The sequence below is a fragment of the Parasteatoda tepidariorum genome, chromosome 2 (genome assembly GCF_043381705.1).
Source record: "Parasteatoda tepidariorum isolate YZ-2023 chromosome 2, CAS_Ptep_4.0, whole genome shotgun sequence".
In the NCBI taxonomy this organism is placed as follows: Eukaryota; Metazoa; Arthropoda; class Arachnida; order Araneae; family Theridiidae; genus Parasteatoda; species Parasteatoda tepidariorum.
In genome coordinates, this window is record NC_092205.1 from 96712890 (window position 1) to 96731391 (window position 18502).

Here is an 18502-nt window from a genome sequence, read left to right on the forward strand (position 1 = left end):
CAACTATAGATTTCATTTTGCTTATCCCTTTTATTAATTACTATCATCTGAGCGGTATTAAATTGCGCAAAAATTCAGTATATAAAAAAAAATATCACGTGATATGTATTGTATATTATGAGAGTTCGAATAATCTTTCCTTAATATAAAAAACATAAAAGAAGAAACATTGCACACTTTTAGTGCTGCCATCTGTACAGTGTCCAAGTATAACTAATCATCAAGTGATTAATATAATATTTTTATTTGTATATGTTCAGCCAAAAATGTATGACTTATTCCTAATAGCAAAAAAAATAAACAAAATTTCGTGTTAATTAGTTGCATTAAACATTTTTTATAAAAAATAAAATTAAATTAAAAATTACACAGCTCATTATTTTTAATTGATAATTATTATTAATCTTAAAAATAAATTTCAGGAAAGATTTTGAAAGTTTTTGTCATTAATGATGTTTTCTTCATAATTATTTTCAGTTTTATGCATAAATTTTGAAATCCAAATTGAAAGAAAAAGAATAAAAAGTTTCTAAGAAATTCTAGTTGAGAATGCAGTAAATTAGTCTACATAGATGGCGCTACATTGTTTACAAACGACAGCGCCGAAGCGCGCGTAGCGCAAATTCACTTATATTGAGCAGACGAATTTTCGAAAATTCAAGCGGAATGAACAGGAAGTCATCATTTTCATTAAGATGGATTTGGAATGTATAAAAAATTAATATGGTTTGAGTGTTTCTTTTTACGTTTATTTGAGTCTTGAATCATGATGGTACTTAGCCTGCATATAATTTATAATCTAAACTTTTTTAATCTTATACACATTGATTCGACATTGTAAATGATTTTTTTGACAAAGAAAGAAAACATTTATTTTTTCTTATGAAATAATTAAAATTTTTGTTCAGAAATAATGTACAAGTTTTTATTGAATTCATACAAACGATTGTGGACTAAAAATATCATTTATAAGGTATTTATTATTGGATCAATTTTTAAAATTTATCATTTTATAATTGTACGATATATTGCTTGTATTTGCTTAAAAATTATTATTTATCCCAAGCAGTCAGCACTGATACAACTATTATTATTAGACCGATGAAAATAAAATAACCAATTTTCTTCAGCCCTTCGTTTGACAGTATTGAAAACAAAGTTGAGTGTCGGTTTTAATATTTCCGGATTCGTCATTTATAAATACTAAAGCTTTCAAAGGTCATTTAAATAAGTAGTAAGTGATAGAAGTAATGAAAAGCATATATACAATAATAATATCGCTAACAAACTAAATGCATGTAATAATAATCTTAATGCAATCTATTTAATTGCACTAAATATCTTATTGTTAAATCTGATAGAATAATATTAACTTAATAATTTTTTTAACGATGCCGATTAGTATTACTTTTTGAATTATATTTAACATCGAATTGATTTTTCAAGCTAGCAACTTATACTTTCAAAATATTTCGAAGATCTGACTGAACTCCCTCTCGGAATTCGCTAGTTAAATTTTTCTTATTTGATATCAAAATCAGCTGATGCCCTCTACTGACATCGTGATGTGGGAATTTTATCGTCAGTTGTAAGTTGGATTTTAGAAAGAGAATCTTTCAAAATTATTATCATTTAATTATTATGGACCTTTATAGATTATCTTGAATGTTCACTTAATGTTTTTCATTTCAGTTTTAATATTGTATTTAAAATTGGAAATCTTTCAGCAGATTGTATAAAATGTGTTAAGCCTAACAATTGAAACGTACTAATATCGTAATGCATAGTGAAGGGTAATTGATGAATGTATTTTTTATCATTCTGTTACGTATTGTGTAAATGAAATATACCGTTTATTTCCTCTTATTATGAATTTGTAAGCTTTTATTGAAGATAGTAGGTATTCATTCAAAGTTAAATTAAACATATTTCAAATTGTTTTGTTTAGATAGTGTGTATGTAGCGATCGGCATTTAAAATATGTTATTGATGTGGGGTAATGATTGAGTCATGATATTTTGACGATGTTTTTTTAAAAAAAATTGAAATGGTATTTGTTATATTTTAATTTTTTCTTACATAAATTATTTTCATTGTGTTTCAGGCATTTCTTCTTATAATCTAAGCAATAAGTAAACATTCGATGTTTAGTCATAAAGTCATTGTATTGGAATTCATGTATAAAATGTAAGTTTTTTTCTTTCGATATTGATTTATTGACAATTATATACTGCATTTTGCGTTAATTTAGTATACTGTGATTTGAATTTGATGTCTTTAATTTCATAAATGAAATCATAATCTTTGTAGGCAAAATTTCTTACTGTGATTAAAATGTTATTGTTAATGCCATTAGTACTTGTTTTTTTTTTTAAAAAAACTATTTTCAAGAGAAATATTTTTTATTTGCTTTACTTCTTTTGTCATAATTGACAAACGATTTTAATTGATTTAATAACTTATTAATTGATTTAATAACTTATAAGTGATTTAATAATTTATGCGTATACTATGTTTTATATTGAATTGTATTATCCTTTATTACTTTAGGTCTTCGGCTTGTTTTATAACAAGTTTCCAAATTGAACTATCAATTTAATTTTTATGCGTGTACAATAACTGTATTATTTTAAATCCATTGTGCCAAATATTATTTGTTTATAATTTTAGTATGTAGTTGTATAATTTTTTTTACAGAATTGGGTAAGCGATGACTTAAATCTCACCTCACATTCACTGCCCCCAAAAAACAGTTTCTGGGGGTGGTGAATAAAATCAGCTTTTTAGGAGAAATAGTTGAAGTTGTGCTATTCTTATATTATATCAAATTATTTTAATTATTAAAAAAAAATTCAAATAACAAAGAATTATAACATTATATGGAATTTAAAGGATATTTTTCCATATCAGTTCCTGTTCATGCCAACTCCAATTCTTGAAATGCAGCACGGAGTTTGAACTTTCAAAAGTTTTAAATAAATATATCGATGTTTGCTCGGGGGCGGCTATGAGTTAGACCCATCAAATAGATCGTCTTCTGTGATCTTTTTGGTACTTTAAGATCGGCCACACACAAGACGATTAAATTTTATTTTTTTTAAAAATTTATTGTGAATGCTCATTTTGTTTATTGTTAAGAATCATTAAGATAGTCGGACGGCTGCATCTTTTGTCAACTTTTCGCTTGCACCTGGCTGACAAAAAAAACTGCCATATTTTTTTAAGTTTCCCTCCGTCCCATGCAAATGAGATACTAGGCGCTACAAAATTGCTATTCTTCCGTTTTTCTTTAAAGTTAATTTTTAATCAGTATAAGAGAACAAATTCATCTTTGTAAAAATCCTTATTTACTGGATAAAAAAGTCTGTTTTTTAAAGGAAGTATTTGTGTCAGATTCTATAGTTAAATTAATACCTGTTTTGATTAATTAATACCATATTGAATAATCGTGTTTGCACACGAAGACTTCAATTAGATCAAAAGTTATTCTGGATTTCTGCTACCGTAATAAAAAATATTTTTAGTTGTTTTTATCATTTCTGAGAAAGAAAAAAAAGAATTTGGGCAGTTTGTGTGTTAAAAAAAATATTATAATTTAATTATCATTCTGTTGCCTTTGATAACAAATTTATGTAAGTATTTTACTATCAATCCCATACTTTCTATTTTTTTTATCAATTTATAACTTATTATTAAATGGTAAAGGTCCTGGTTCTTGATTGAGTTTTTAACAGAATCACAATTGATATTAATTTTTTATGTTGATCAAAATCACGATATTGGTTATTTTTATTTAAATCTCTTTATAAATCTATTTCTGTAGTTTTCTTCGAACCCAGTTCACCTCATTGGAAGGCAAACGACCTTATCCCCTGGGCCATCGCGGCTTTAGATATATTTGTTGTTGTTGGTATCGAGTCATTGTTTTTCGTAAATTTTTTATGATATTTAATTAAACATTTATTTTTGTTAAATTGCAAACCAACCCATAAAAGAGGGGTTCAAGTCTAACTTAACTTTCATCAAAGAGTTTTTGATTGAAATGGGATGCATTAGAAATTATTCACAATAACCTATGATGAATAGCTCTACTCAGAAACGCTTTTTATCAGATTGTTGAGCAGTTGTTGCCAAACTTTTCAGGTTCTGTACCACTTTTAAATCTTTCGATGAGCTACCAACTTTTTAGTAGTCCACGATCGATGGTTTAGCGACCACTGGTATGCGAGGATGTCTATGCATCTATTTAAGATTGGATGGACAAAATAGAAACTCATATATTACATATGTCATCTAATTTTGCTAATTTAAATCTAGATAATCCTTGAATATTTAAAGCGGAAGTACATTTTATACTTTACCATTATACTAGATAACCATTTACCATTAGGCTAGGTAAAATAAGCTTATCTTAATCAGAGATGATTGTGCTCCGGAAAAAGTCTGGATTTTTCGCTAACCGCAATCCGGAAATCCTAGGTCCAGAAGTTTCGAGAAATCGTCGATCGCATTTATGTATAAAAATTCTTGTATATTTTATTTAAAAATATTAGAACTAGAATTTATACTTGGCATCTCTTTCATTTGCAAATATTTTTTCTGGTAGAATAATAAATGTGATTAGAGATAAAAGTAAGCTTGGACAAAATAATTAATTTAAATTATACTGAATATAATTTATTTAGAATTTGATGTTGTGTAACTAAAAGGTATTACTAGCCCGCACACTGATCCGTTTACGTGTCTCTATTAGAATAATAGAATAAATTTAAATGGAAAAATGCAGTTCGGAGGAAGTGTAACATCACAAGTTTGATGATTTGTTAAAGTAAAAATACAGTAGAGTCTCGATAGTTCGAGTTTCCCATAAATCCGAGCTAGTGAAAAAGGGTTAGTCTTGCTCCTAAGCATACACAATGTGTGAAATGATTACTAGGATTGATTTTACAATGATTACTACTACTGAATATTGAGAAACAAACTTGTGTATTAAGCGATGAAACATGTGAATAGTGTGTTTAAACAAAAAGCATTACACAATTATTTTAAAATAATAGTAACCTGATGCAATTATATAATGAATATTCTTAATGTTGTCCTCGACCATTAAGGCTGTGGTGGTGAGATTGTTCTTGTTCTACAGTGGTGCCATATATGGCCAAGAATTCGACTTCTGCCACACCCATTTATTGGGCAGAACCATTCATTCATCCACAGATCGTAATTTTTACCAGAACCAAAGAACGATCAATCTCCAAGTCAGTACCTCCAGAGGTATAATTTGTTTTGGGGACTTGGAGGACTTTGTGACCCGACAAATTTAACTTGTGCCAGTCACCATTTACTGTCTTTGGCTGGCTGGATTAGAATTCCAAGTCTCACAAAATTAGTCCAGCGCCCTGCCAGCCAGGGTATTCCGGCTGGAAGTTTACGATAATTTGAGTTTTTGAAAGTTCGAGGTAGGCTCACTCCCATGCACCTCGAATTATTGAGACTCTACTTTAATAGTATTTAATTATTCATGTTTAATAAAATCCCTTGCATTTGTATGCATGCGATAAATATGTAATAAAAACTTATTTTATTTAAAATTCATGTAGCTAAATGCAAAAATGTTATTTCCAATTGATTGCAAGATTAAAACTTTTAAATGTAATCTATGAAAACGTCTAAATTACAAGGTTTATTACTTTAGGTCTTCGGCTNACATAGGTGAAATATACTAATGATGTATTTTTCTTAAGATACTTAGTGTATTTTTAACACTGTAAAGTCTAATTTTAATTACCAAATTATTCTATAATGAAAGGCTATTTTTTTAAATATAGTATTCTACTATCTAATCATACTTCTACTAATTATATGTGCCATCAATGAAGATTAAATAAGTTTGCGGTGTTAATTATTTTATTGGAAAATATCTGCCTTATTTAACTGCATAAGAACATGTTGTTAAGGGATGCAATCATTCAATTTTAAATCCAAAAATCAACTTTAAATGTAATCTAAAAATTAAAGCTTTAAATGTACATTTTGAGATTTACTCTTGAATCACCTGCATAAAAAAAGAAATGCTTATGTTTAAAGCTAATATTTTTTTTAAAATTGTTTTCAAATTATTTTCATTAAAGTAGTTGTTGATCTGCACATTTTTTTCTGTATTTTAAAATATTGAATGAATTGTGTCATTTAATAATTTAAAAAAAAAATTTACAACATGTCAATTTTAAAAAAAAAATCCATGAGATTTTAAGATGATAACATGAAAATTTTTTAAATTGTGAGGGTTTATTTTGAATTTTTAATTTATTACTGACATTTTAACAGCAACTGAACCTTTCTTTAAGCTTCAGAACTGATCAATATTAAATTTTTTTAAAAGAGTAAAATTTTAATGATATTTTTAGAAGTATCGGGATGCTGGATCAAAAATAAAATTGAATGTTTGCATAGCAACAACCAGTAAATTGCTTATTGTGGGAGAGAAACTAATCCAGTTATGGAAATTTAAAAAAGTTTATTATGCCAAACTGACCTAAGTGGCTATTTAAGTTTTTTTTTATTTTTTTTTTTAGTATATAAATTGTGGTTCAATTTAATAATGAACACCTAAAGATAGTTTTTAAAGTGTGAGAAAGAGTTATGAGATGATTGACAGCAGTGTATAATATTTTTATTATGCTTATTATATTTTTATTAATATTATATATGTGATTGAAATAGTTACTATGTTTGGCTTGTGTGAGTCATACAGCTCATGAAATGGAGAATATCAATTGTTATCAAATTTAATAGTTTATATTTAAACTTAACTATAGATAATAATTTTATTAATTCAAGATATGAAGTTTGTCTTAGTGTCTTCTATTTGGTAGTGTATATATTTTTATCAGCAGTTTTCAATGGATGTTTTATGGTAATTCATTGGATGCTGTGGGGTAAGGAAAAAAAGAAATTTTTTTTTACAATATGAATTAAGAAATTTAACTTAAATTATCAGTAAATGAAAAAAAAAAGTTGTGATTTGTTAAACTTGATTATTTATCCTTTTAAATGTTCTTAATGTTACATGAAATTAATTTTTTTTCATACATTCACATTCTATTGTAAAAGAAATATTTCAGATGTGTTGAACCTAACCTTTGAATAGGGTGAATAGTCAAAATCATTTTTGTATTTGGTGTTCCGGAAGTTTAACACGGAACATTTTTACTGGGATGTGGATTACTAAAGTTAAAATAGTTATTTTTCTTCATAATTTTCGTAACTCTCCTAAATATGCATATTTTCAGGACTTACAGAATTTAAAGGTTATATTTTCTATATATTTTCTTCTTTGGTTTCACCTTTTCTGTAGTATCACGACACATGTAATACAATGGACAACTAGTCAAATTTTCATTTTGTGACGTAGCTAAGTTAACTGTCAACTGAGCATTAACCTAGATATTTTTTCCATAAAAGCCATTCCTTTTATCTGAATGTTAAAAAAGAATATGTTATGAAGCGCACCGGTTTTCCCTTTCAAAGGAAATCTTGTTACGGTTACACAACCGATCTAGAACCGATTAAACCTCTTTCAGCATAAACATCAAACCTAAAGAGTTAAAAGGCTCTGTCCTGTTCATGTTGTGCATTGGCACTAATCTTTACTAGTGATGAGCTCAAGATCACTTTAAGAAGACAGAGTCTGAGATTATTTTTAAGCCTGTCTTTAGATATTCAGAGTATTTCAAAAATAATGCTTTGTAGCTTGCACCATGTATACCTAACTATGTTAGCTGTGATGCTTATATATAACATTAATGCTTAATGCAGTAATGCATTAGAGTTTCTTTGATTATAGCAGCATTGTGAAGGAGTTTTGCCACAAGATCATTTTGCCACAGATTTAAAGGCTTTCCACAGAAAAAAATCAAAGTTTGAAGAATCATCATGGGGGCATGGGCACCCAGAAACACCCACATAGTGCTGCTAGGTTTCCTGTAGCATTTCAGTAGTGAGATAAAGAGCTCAATCTATTAGCATATTATGGTGTTACTTTTTTGGGGGTTGCTATCTTAATTCCTTTGTCGTGCCTTAACAAGTCTTAAAAATTTGAGGCTCCCTTTACTTGTCAGATGTAAGTTGAAATTGCTGATTCTCATTGAGTCTTGGGTGGTTAAATTTAAAGAAAAGAGCCATTTAAGTATTTCCATTTTCAACCCCAAAGTGTAAATTTAAAAAAAAATGGCGAAGAAATTGTAAATGCCAAAAAAGAAGCTTGAAAATTACTATTTTGCTAATATTAGTGGTATTTGTCAAATTCTCCTGCATACATTTAAGTCTCATAAAAATGAAATTCCAAGTTGTAAATCTAACTACATTGTTGGAATACTTAATCAAATCCATTTGCTTAAATTAATGTTAGTTTAAAGTATTTGGATAATATATTTAAATTGGTGTTACTCTAACTAATCGACTACTAATTCGACTTAAAAACATGCTTATTTTTATAATTCTTCCATTAATGTCTAACTTAGTAGTGCTACTTTAGGTAAATGGTCTTAACTTTTTTATTTAAGTATCAAGGAAAAAAATTTTTTTTAATATTTGAAGTTATCTTAAGGTAACATTTCTTTGCAAAACTTGCAAAAATAAATAATCTACAAAAATGGACAAAAAGTTCATTTAATTAAAAATAAATCTATAAACAAAATATAACAAACAACAATAAGAGTAGATTTTACTAACAAAAAAATATAATTCGTTTCTAAGTGCAGCAATGCAGAGGCACAATTGCTTATTGAAATTTTCAGTAATGGTCTGCAAGTCTTCTTCCTTAAATCTCTCCCATTCCCGCTGCAGCTATTGATTTAGAGAGTCCAAAGTTTTGTATGGTTTAGTGGAAGCCCTAGACTCCGCTGTAATTCATTGGATTGAGATCTGGCGAATAGGCTGGCCATTCTTCATATGATATTATGCCTGGAAAATGAGCCTTGCATCTTTGTCTCTCTTTTAGCCTTGTGAGCTGGTGCAAACACTTACTGAAACGTCCTGTATCATTGCAAAAGGTAGCCAATTTGAAACCAGTTGAATTTAATTATTAGTGAAAGTCTCCTCTTATTATTTATTGATATATTTTAATAATTTATTTATTTTTAATAGGTAATTTTAAAAATTGTTTGTTCAGGTTTTTTTGCTGCAGTCTTATACTAGATGAATATTAAACTATATTGGATTAAAATATTTTTTCTACTACATTCGTGTTAAATTTGTGTTTTCCAAAATGTATTTCATCATAAAAAATTTAAAAATAATAATTGAATCTAGTTCAGCCTGCATAATGTTTAATTTTAAATCTCTATTTTGATTATGCTTTGCACTTACTCTACAATGGACTAAAAGAAAAAGAAATCTTTCTTAACACTTAATTTTTGACCTACTCTTGGAAAATTTTGTCGAAATCAAAAGTGGTTTTATTTCGTTGTAGCACTTTTTTCCCCTCCTTTTTTTACTTCGTAAAAATTATCGCCGAATAAATTATAACTTTATACTTTTCATAGCAATGAAGAGAAGGAAAAAAAAACAGTCATCAAACAGTTGTTATTATAAATATTTTACTTACAATAAATATGCATCAGGATATAAATTTTCAAAAAGCAATAGCAACTTCGAAAATTAAGTACATTTAAAACGTTTCTCAACAATGTTATCTTACACTCTCCTACGTAGGCATTTTTTTTTTTTTTTAAATACATAGTTAAAAGGTTTCACAAAAATAATATAGGTTTTATAAAATAATCATCGTAAGTGCCTGGAATTTAAGCCCAATAGTTATACATTTTTAGTCAACAATAAACTAGTGATTTCTGCTCCCAATCCCAGAACATTGCTATACTATCTGATATGGTTATGATCGCTTCGCTCGATTACTAAGTGAAACCCGTTTGAATTGCTTTCTTGCATAAAATCGTTAAGAATTAAAAACAATTATTAATATCTTTAAAACGAATTCCTCTTTTTTATAAAAATTAAATTTTTAGTCAATGATAAGTTATTGAAGTAAACAATTGTGAATTGAAATAAATAACATGCACTAGAAGAACTTGCTGAATCAAAATGATAATTATGCTTTTAATTATAGATTCGTAACTTAAGTTATAAACACAATTAAAAGTTTCAGGATGAAAAGCTATCACTTTAAAGCTGACAAATGGCAGAACTAATAAGGTGTTAAATTGAAATAAATTACACGTAAAAAAAAAAAACTTGTAGAATCTAAACATTAATGATAGAGTACGTTGTTGATATGAGCTATTTGCTTTTAACCTTTCAATTCTTCCCAACTTGCAGCTGAGTATGTTGTTTTCGTTTTCTATGTGAAAAAAGAATCTTCATTCAGAAATTTGTAAACATGTACTTTTGCGTTTTCATACTTATAACTGCTCACACGCTTGATATTGTAATTCTGTTTTACCAACGTAAAAACGTAATTAAGTATTATATATTATATATATATATATGTGTTCAGAAAATTTTAGTATGATTTAAATTAAAACTTGGTTTTAAATCATATTTTGTAAAATGTATCTTCAATTCTAAATTTGTTATTTGATATATAAATAATAGACTAAATAACGAAACTTATTTTTTTTCTTTTTACTTTATTAGTTTTGACGCATGTGGTATGTTTTCACCTATTTTAGTGTCTTTTTTTTAATATTTTTTTTTTTAAAGAAGAGATTGAAAATCGAGAAAATATAAGATAAAATATAAAAAAAATAAAAACTGAACATTTTTCCAAAATATTAAATAATCTATATTAGATTTTAAAAACTGGTTTTGTAGCTTTGTTTTAACTTTATGTTAAATGCCCTAGCAAATGAATTTTATTTTAAAAAAATTGATAAGAATTCGCATTTACATTCGTCCACTGCTTCGTTTTTGAATTTTACTATTCTTTTTTCCCTCTATTACTTAAAATTTGTTACTTCGAAACAATAAACAATCCGGATTAATTGCTGTCAGCATTTGTCACAAAGATATATTTATTGTTTAATTCTGCTCCCAAGTTACCAATTTGATGTGTATAATATTTCAAAATTATTTTGAGTTAGCATCGTTATATTTTGTCTTTTTCATCAAATGATTCATTGATAATCCTTACAAGTTGTTATTTTATTTCGACCTGCTGAAGTAATAAATTGTTGAAAACGAATTAGATGAATTTCTTTGTACCACTACCTTGTAACGAAATACGTGTTTTTCGTCACGCATTTATTATTATTATTTTATTATTATTTTTTATTTTTAGAAAGCAAGGATTTTTGACCTTGTGGATGATAAAGATTCTTTTAGTTTTTACAACCTTTCAACCATTTGACGCTCAATACGCCCTTTTCAATTATTACAGCTGTTGTGATAAGCAAATATACTTCTTAGTTAATGCTCACAGCGTGCATTTTTAAATTGTTATTCAAAATCATTTCTCAATATTATATTATCTCAATCAATTCAGGTAATAGTATTCGTTATTATATGCAAATGGAGTGTTGTTTTTTTTATTCAATCGTTTTACGACGTGTACGATAAAATTCCGAACTTCAGATAGCCAATAATTTGTATATGTTTTTCATATAAATTGTACAAATAATCCTGAAATTATCCTGATCACGAAATAATTTAAAGTTTAATTTTTCTGATCACACTTAGTCATATTTCTCATAAACTGCCCAAATAATACTAAAATTATTCTAATCGCGAAATAATTGTAAAGTTTAATTACATCAATCATTTTGATGTATTTTGTAATAATTTGCATAAATTAAGAGGTGTTGTGGTCATAGTATTCGTTAATATTCAATAAAATATATGCCTTTAAAAAAAAAAAAAAGACGCTATTTTTTATTAATTTACATAATTGGTATATTTGTCAGGAACTAATTTAAAAAAATGGCGTACTATTGATATTTGAAAATAACTTTTGCTAATTTTCAATGACTCGTGTTTTTATGAAAATTTTTTAAAAATCTATTCATTATTTTCTGATTTTAAAATTTGCTTAAAATTGGATTCATTCTGCTAGGGTCCTGTTTTTGCGAATATATGAAAGTAAAGAACACACAAAAACCACGGAGTTATAATTTTCTATTTATGAATTAATAACTTCATAAACTCAGTTTTTTCAAACAAAGAATTTTGTAAATGTTGCCTTTTTAAAGTGAAAAATATTGCGAAGGGATACCGTTTTTCAAGACAAAATAGTTAGTGAAGACTTAGCTAACTGACTCATATTTCTTCCAATTATACCCCTAATTATGTGTCGCTTAATAAACTGGAAAATTACTTAAAAACAAAGGAAAATTCTGCTGGGAACTTTTTGGTTTTACCTGAAAAAGTCGAAAATATTTCTATGCCATTTAAAGACATTTAGGCAAAATTACTTAACTCTAAAAAAAAAAAAACGTAACAGAGCTTACAGCGGTGGAAATTTAAGAGATGGACGGTGTGCTTAACACTTGTTGCAGAAACGGCATGCTGAACTAGAAATTGTTCGTTGACCAGAGGATATCCTTTCTTTTTATATTATTATTTTTCCGGTTGTCATGACAATAAGAATGCTGGGGTGAAAGCTGCATTTTTCAGTGTAATTATTAAATATTACTTTATTCCAATTTTTTTTTATTAAGATCCTGTAGTTTTAAAGAAAATGTGATTCTTTATCTTTCGATTGTATTTAAATTCTTCCAATAAATGTTAATCTATCTTTTATAGCTCACAATTACTTAACTTCCTTTTTACTTCATTAATGAAATCGCCAGGAAATTGTTTAAAAAAATTTAATAAAAAGAAATATGTATGATTATTGCTCTATTATAATATGATTTCATGATGATATCTCATAAAAAAGCAAGAATATCAAAGTAGTTTAAATTGAATTACATTATTATTTAAAACTCGAAAAACTGCCCCTGATTTTAAATTGCATAGGATTATAATTAAGGAAATTGTAAATGTGGGAAAACTGTGAATATCAAAGTAATAATGAGGAAATTTTATTAAATATAAAATTTTCTCATTGTTATCTATAACTAATAAAATCAGAAATGAAATCTTACGTGCCTGTGTTTTGGATTGGTTTATCTTTCCTTGTACTCAATGTTTTTTTTTTGTTAGAAAATTATTGTTTCGATTTGTGTGTATAATAATCCTTATGTGCGAATGATAATCAATATAATATGTGAAATTATATATTGCTACATGACGAATGCAGTCAAATCTTGCAATCCTAACTTCGTCTGTTGACAGTTTTTAACAGCCTTTAGAATTGAAGGCCTGATATTTTATTTAAAGCATTTGTCAAATTTGAAGGTGCAAAATCTTTTTTATCCTAAAGTTAAAACATTTTGACCTCATCCATAAAGTAGAATCTGTACACCGAATACTTGCTTTTAAACGGATAGAGGCGATCAATAGGTCACTTCCTCGAACAGTAGAACAATCGGTCATTTCCGTCCTTCCGCTGGCTGCATTCGTACCCTTTACTAAAGTCTAGTTAACTCCGAATCCTAGCAAGACGTTATTAATTGTAATTTATTTTCAAAAAAAAGTTAAAATGAAATTTTTTTCACCATAATTGTGTAAGTGTGCATTTTAAATTCTTTCGATCGACAAAAAAAAAGTGATATTTTTTTTTTTTTAAATCGTTAATTGGGCGGTATTTTTCTACCTAACTAAAACTCATTAAAGGTTTCGAAGTCAAGGGAAATAATAAGAAAAGCTACAAAGTTTTTATTTTTCTTAAAAGAATTGTTGAAATGAACAAATATTTTAAATATGTAAAAAAAAAACATTTAAAAAAAAGAAAAAACTTTCTCTAAAAAAAAAAAAAAATACTAAAAATCAGTCTAGAATTAGAACTTTTAGTTGATAATCATTAAAATTAATAAATAATTCATTTCACTGTCATTTTCGCCAATTCTAATTTCATAATGAGAATACTAATAGTAAAATTAGAATTCTAATTGTATAATTAGAATGGAGAGCGTTATACAAAATGATCAAAACTTATCCCATCAAGTTATTGAAACCTTAGTTCACAAATACTTTCATTACCTAGAAATGAACAAAATTTAACCTAATTGTCATTAATAACAATTGTTAACTCATCACAATTGTTATTGTCACAGCATATTGCTCGCTTAAAATTGTGAATTTTGAATATTTATTATGAAATTGTGAATATTTATTATGAAAACTATCCTTAAGTGGCTAATTAAAGTTTTCAATTGTAAAAACCTTTTACTGTGCAATTTTAATGTTTGAGTAGAATATCCGTAATATGTTGGCTGATTAGTCACGAATCATTCCATACTTTTTTGTGAATAGTTCCGTTTTTGTAAAAAATCTACTCATAATTTTGTAAATTTATAAAAATAGTGTTGTGTTCGTGTAATTTTGAGAAAAATTACCAAAAACCAGTGATTAGTCCAGGCGTTTTGTAATTGCGCTAGCTTTTATGAATTTGTGAAAAATCTGCTTATGATTTTCTGAACTTTTTTNTTTTTTTTTTTTTTTTTTTTTTTTTTTTTTTTTTTTTGGTAACGAATCATTAAAAATTATGTACATCAAGGAGTTTGCTTTTAAATTATATATTAATGACGTGTTCCATGTAATTTTTCATTAGAAGAATTTTGTGTATGATTCATTTTTAAAATGAAAATATTGTAAAGGGTTCATTTTTGAAATTTTGTGAAAGGTCCGTTTTTATATTAAAAAAAAAATTGTTGTGAGGGATTCGTTTGAACAATTATTTATTTAATAAAAGGTTCATTTAGACTATGAAAAATTTTGTTGAAAGTCTATTACGAACCCCCAACTTCTCTAAAATAACCCGTGTTATTACTAACTTTTATTTAAGTTACAAAATACGAGAGTTTTTTTTAATCGTCAATGCATGAAAAGCTGTAAAAGAGAGCGACGTAGAAAATACAAAATGGCCGTTCCCTCTAGAAACAAGAGTTAGAACTAGACTTGTTCCCGGAAGAATGTTATTTTGACTTTCTGCTTAACCAGCATTTTATTTCTTAGCATGTGGATGCTAAACATTTCATTTTGAAAATCGATTCATTTATTACTGATTCGTAATTTAATAATCGATTCTTATTCTTATTTTTTTAAGAGGAATTTACGACTACAAATTAAAAACTTAAAATAATAAGCTTTTTCAATTAAGAATATTAAATGCAATGTTTCAACAACAAAAAAATATAGTAACAAAGCAATATATTTACATTTTTAAATGACGTTGAAAAAATGCGCTAATTTTATTTCTGGAAAATCTGCCATATTTTAAATTTTACTTAAGAAATCTTAGGGAATTTCGTTTTTGTTAAATGACAGTTCGACTATCTTATAGCCCTTGTTTATTTCTTTTTTTTTTTATTATTATTATTATCGCTATTCATTTATTTTCAATGTTTCCAGTACAAATTGTTTTAAATTTTTTTTAAAAAAAACTGTTAAAAATCATTACAGTAAAACGTTTACTCAAACATATTTTTATGTAAAAGATATTTTTAGTAATTAGTTTTTATTCTTACTTTTTTAAGAAACAATGCTTTCTAGTGTTCTTAAATTATCGTCTGCACTAATTAAATAGCATCTTTAAGGTAAACCTTCCATTCCGACCATTAGATAAAAAATTATTCAGTGTAATTTTCCCTCTCTCTCTCTCTCTCTCTCTCTCTCTCTCTCTTTGGTGTTATCTACTTAATTATGAAATATTTAAAAATAATGAAAAAAAACACATACCCAACTAGGCTGTACATAATACGCTGTAACATAAATATGTTACAGCCTATATATTTTTTTTTCTGTACATAAATATATAATATGCATTGTATTTATTTACGTTATATTATGTTTTTCGACCTCATTCATTTTTTTACCGTTTCATTTGTTTGAAAGTAATTAGATTTTGCATAGCAGTATACAATTTTTTTCGGAGAAGAACCAGAGAAAAAAAAAATTCTTGCTTTCAGAGGTCACAAAAGATTTAGTTTTTATATCAATTTATAATAGCTAAGCGTAAGGAAAATTAAATGAATATTTTGTTTTATAAAAGGAAAGATAAATTGCATCAAATCATATCTTGTATGGTTGCCATGCATTTATTTCTAGTTAAAAGCAATTGAAGTTTCGAAAACTTCGATCTTTTTTGTTCTAAAAAATAAAATTTTAACAGCTTTTCAACTTTTATCGTGGTCAATTATTTTTTTATTGACCTTTCACTTACATATTTAACTAAATCCTTGAATTAGATTTAATTAAACATATTTTATTTAAATAAAATTTTAAAAGATCAAATAAAACAATCGAAATATCAAAGATTTTTAATCCTTAACTAGTATCTCTTACAGTATGAAATTTCAGTGTTAAAATATTGATGTTTCTTCATAGTTTATTGAAATTAGTGTGATAAAGGGTTATTCAATTTCTTATGCTTGTCATATAGTTTTTTTCGAAATAGTCTTTGATTTGCAGATGGCGATCTTCTCAATCCTTCTGAGGCCCACATTTGTCCCCTGACCGCAGATAGCGCACCCCTAATTTACCAAAATTGTGTTAGATTTAATTGTTAATAACTAAAGTAAAACGGAAATAAGTTTTTTGTTTTGAATTATTTATCTTACTCTTATATTATATTTTTCATTTAATTTTGTGACGTATAGTGCTCAACAGGACTAAAAAAAAAAAAAAAAAAAAAAAAAANTAATGTACACTGCAAAAAAAAAAAAACGGACAACCCTGAATAACTTTTGATTTAATGATTGGATCTACACGTTCTAAGACTCAATCTTTATATTTCGAGGGGGGTGACTTGAAATATGCTAATTAATTAGTTAAGGACGATATTTTAATGTACGATTTCAGACACAAAAACGTACTTTTTCTCTAAATAAGCATACCTTTTTTTCGACGGATTCGGATTTCTTACCCCCAAAATGTTGGATGTAGTCGCAATCACGAAAGTAACTGAAAATTGACATAATTAATTAATAGTTAATAGTTAATTATTAATAGTTAATAATTAATTAATAATTAATTGACATATTTGAGGTCACCTCCCCGAGCGATTAAGATTGAGTCCTAGAACGTGAAGATCTGTTTATTAGATCAAAAGTTATCCTGGGTGGTCCATTTTTTATTTTGCTCATTGTACAATATTTTGAGCTTTATTTTTCTTTAGTGTTTTCGTGAGAAAGGTGTTGCTCTTTGAACAAATTTTGAATGTCTAAAACGTTTATTCAGAACATTAAAACTATTCATAAGTGTGATTTATATTATTATTTCTTAAATGGAACTTAATATATATATGAGAGTCCATTTAAGAAGTTTGGATCCTTTTTCAATCCTTTTCATTCTAAAAACGGACCCTTTACAAAATTGTTTTAAAAAGAATTCGATAACATGTTTAATTCGTAATTTTTAAACCACAACCTCTTAAAGCCGTGGTTTTCAATTTTTTTTTTATTTCTTATATGGAATCCTAAAAGCTAGGCCGACCTTCTTCCGATGGAACACAGAATTAATAATTAAAGTTTGAAAAGGTAATAGTAAACGTACTAACTGAAGGCAAACGTACAAAGTAAAATTACTAATTGTTTTTAAATTAGTTTTTATGATTGATAGTTAAATGTCGAGTCTAGTATAGTTCTAAATTTGCTTCTACTGTATTTATAAGCCGAAAATTAGTAAAATAATCCGAATTAAGGTTTTCGATAAAATAAAAACGGAAAAATAATTCTTATGAGCTTTAAAATGATAAACAGTAGGAAATATTTCTTTATTGAGGAATTTACCAATTTTATTTTGATTCGAAAACCACAATGGGAAATATCGAGGCAATTCTTATCAATTTATATCCTTTTTTTTAAATCTATTCAATATATTGCTGTTAGAAAAATTATATTTAATTTTTTATTTTTATTTATTCACTGGTATTTCATAAAGACAATCGAAATACTAAATAAATAACGGAATATTAATTGAATCTGATTGTTATAACAGTTATTTAAAAATAAAATTCGTAACTCTCGGAACCCCTTACATTGGAATCCTGGGGTTCCGCGGAGCAATTTTTGGAAATCACTTCTTTAAACGCATGTTTTATTTATTTAATTTTTAAGGAAAATGTAACTTTTTTCAAAATATCAGTGCAGACCGCTGGTTCTTGTGATAGTTTTCAGAATTTGTTTTCCTATTTTCACAAATTTACAAAAGTATGAATTTTACAAAGTATAGAATGATTCTGCATGTACTTTAAAATAGTGCTTGAGAACAGTATGTAAATTAATTCAAACATGCATCGTGCATCACGTTTCTGTATACTTAATCTTGCCTGTACTAAATTAAATGTTCACAGAATGTTTTATTCGATTATTCCATTTATCATATATATATATATATATATATAGATAGATAGATAGATAGATAGATAGATAGATAGATAGATAGA

At 26.9% G+C, this 18502-nt stretch overlaps 1 protein-coding gene across 4 annotated transcripts in view; it reads left to right on the forward strand.

Annotated features, from left to right (window-relative positions):
* The first annotated feature begins 640 nt into the window (after positions 1–640).
* Positions 641–18502, forward strand: part of LOC107447736 (serine/threonine-protein kinase tousled-like 2) — a 136881-nt gene continuing 119019 nt past the window's right edge. Inside the window, exons 1-2 of one of the 4 annotated variants that reach the window (XM_043050517.2) lie at positions 641–973; positions 2105–2187. The gene's annotated coding sequence lies outside the window, so the exon portion shown is untranslated. The other 3 variants (XM_043050516.2, XM_071178064.1, XM_071178065.1) reach the window with 3 other exon arrangements.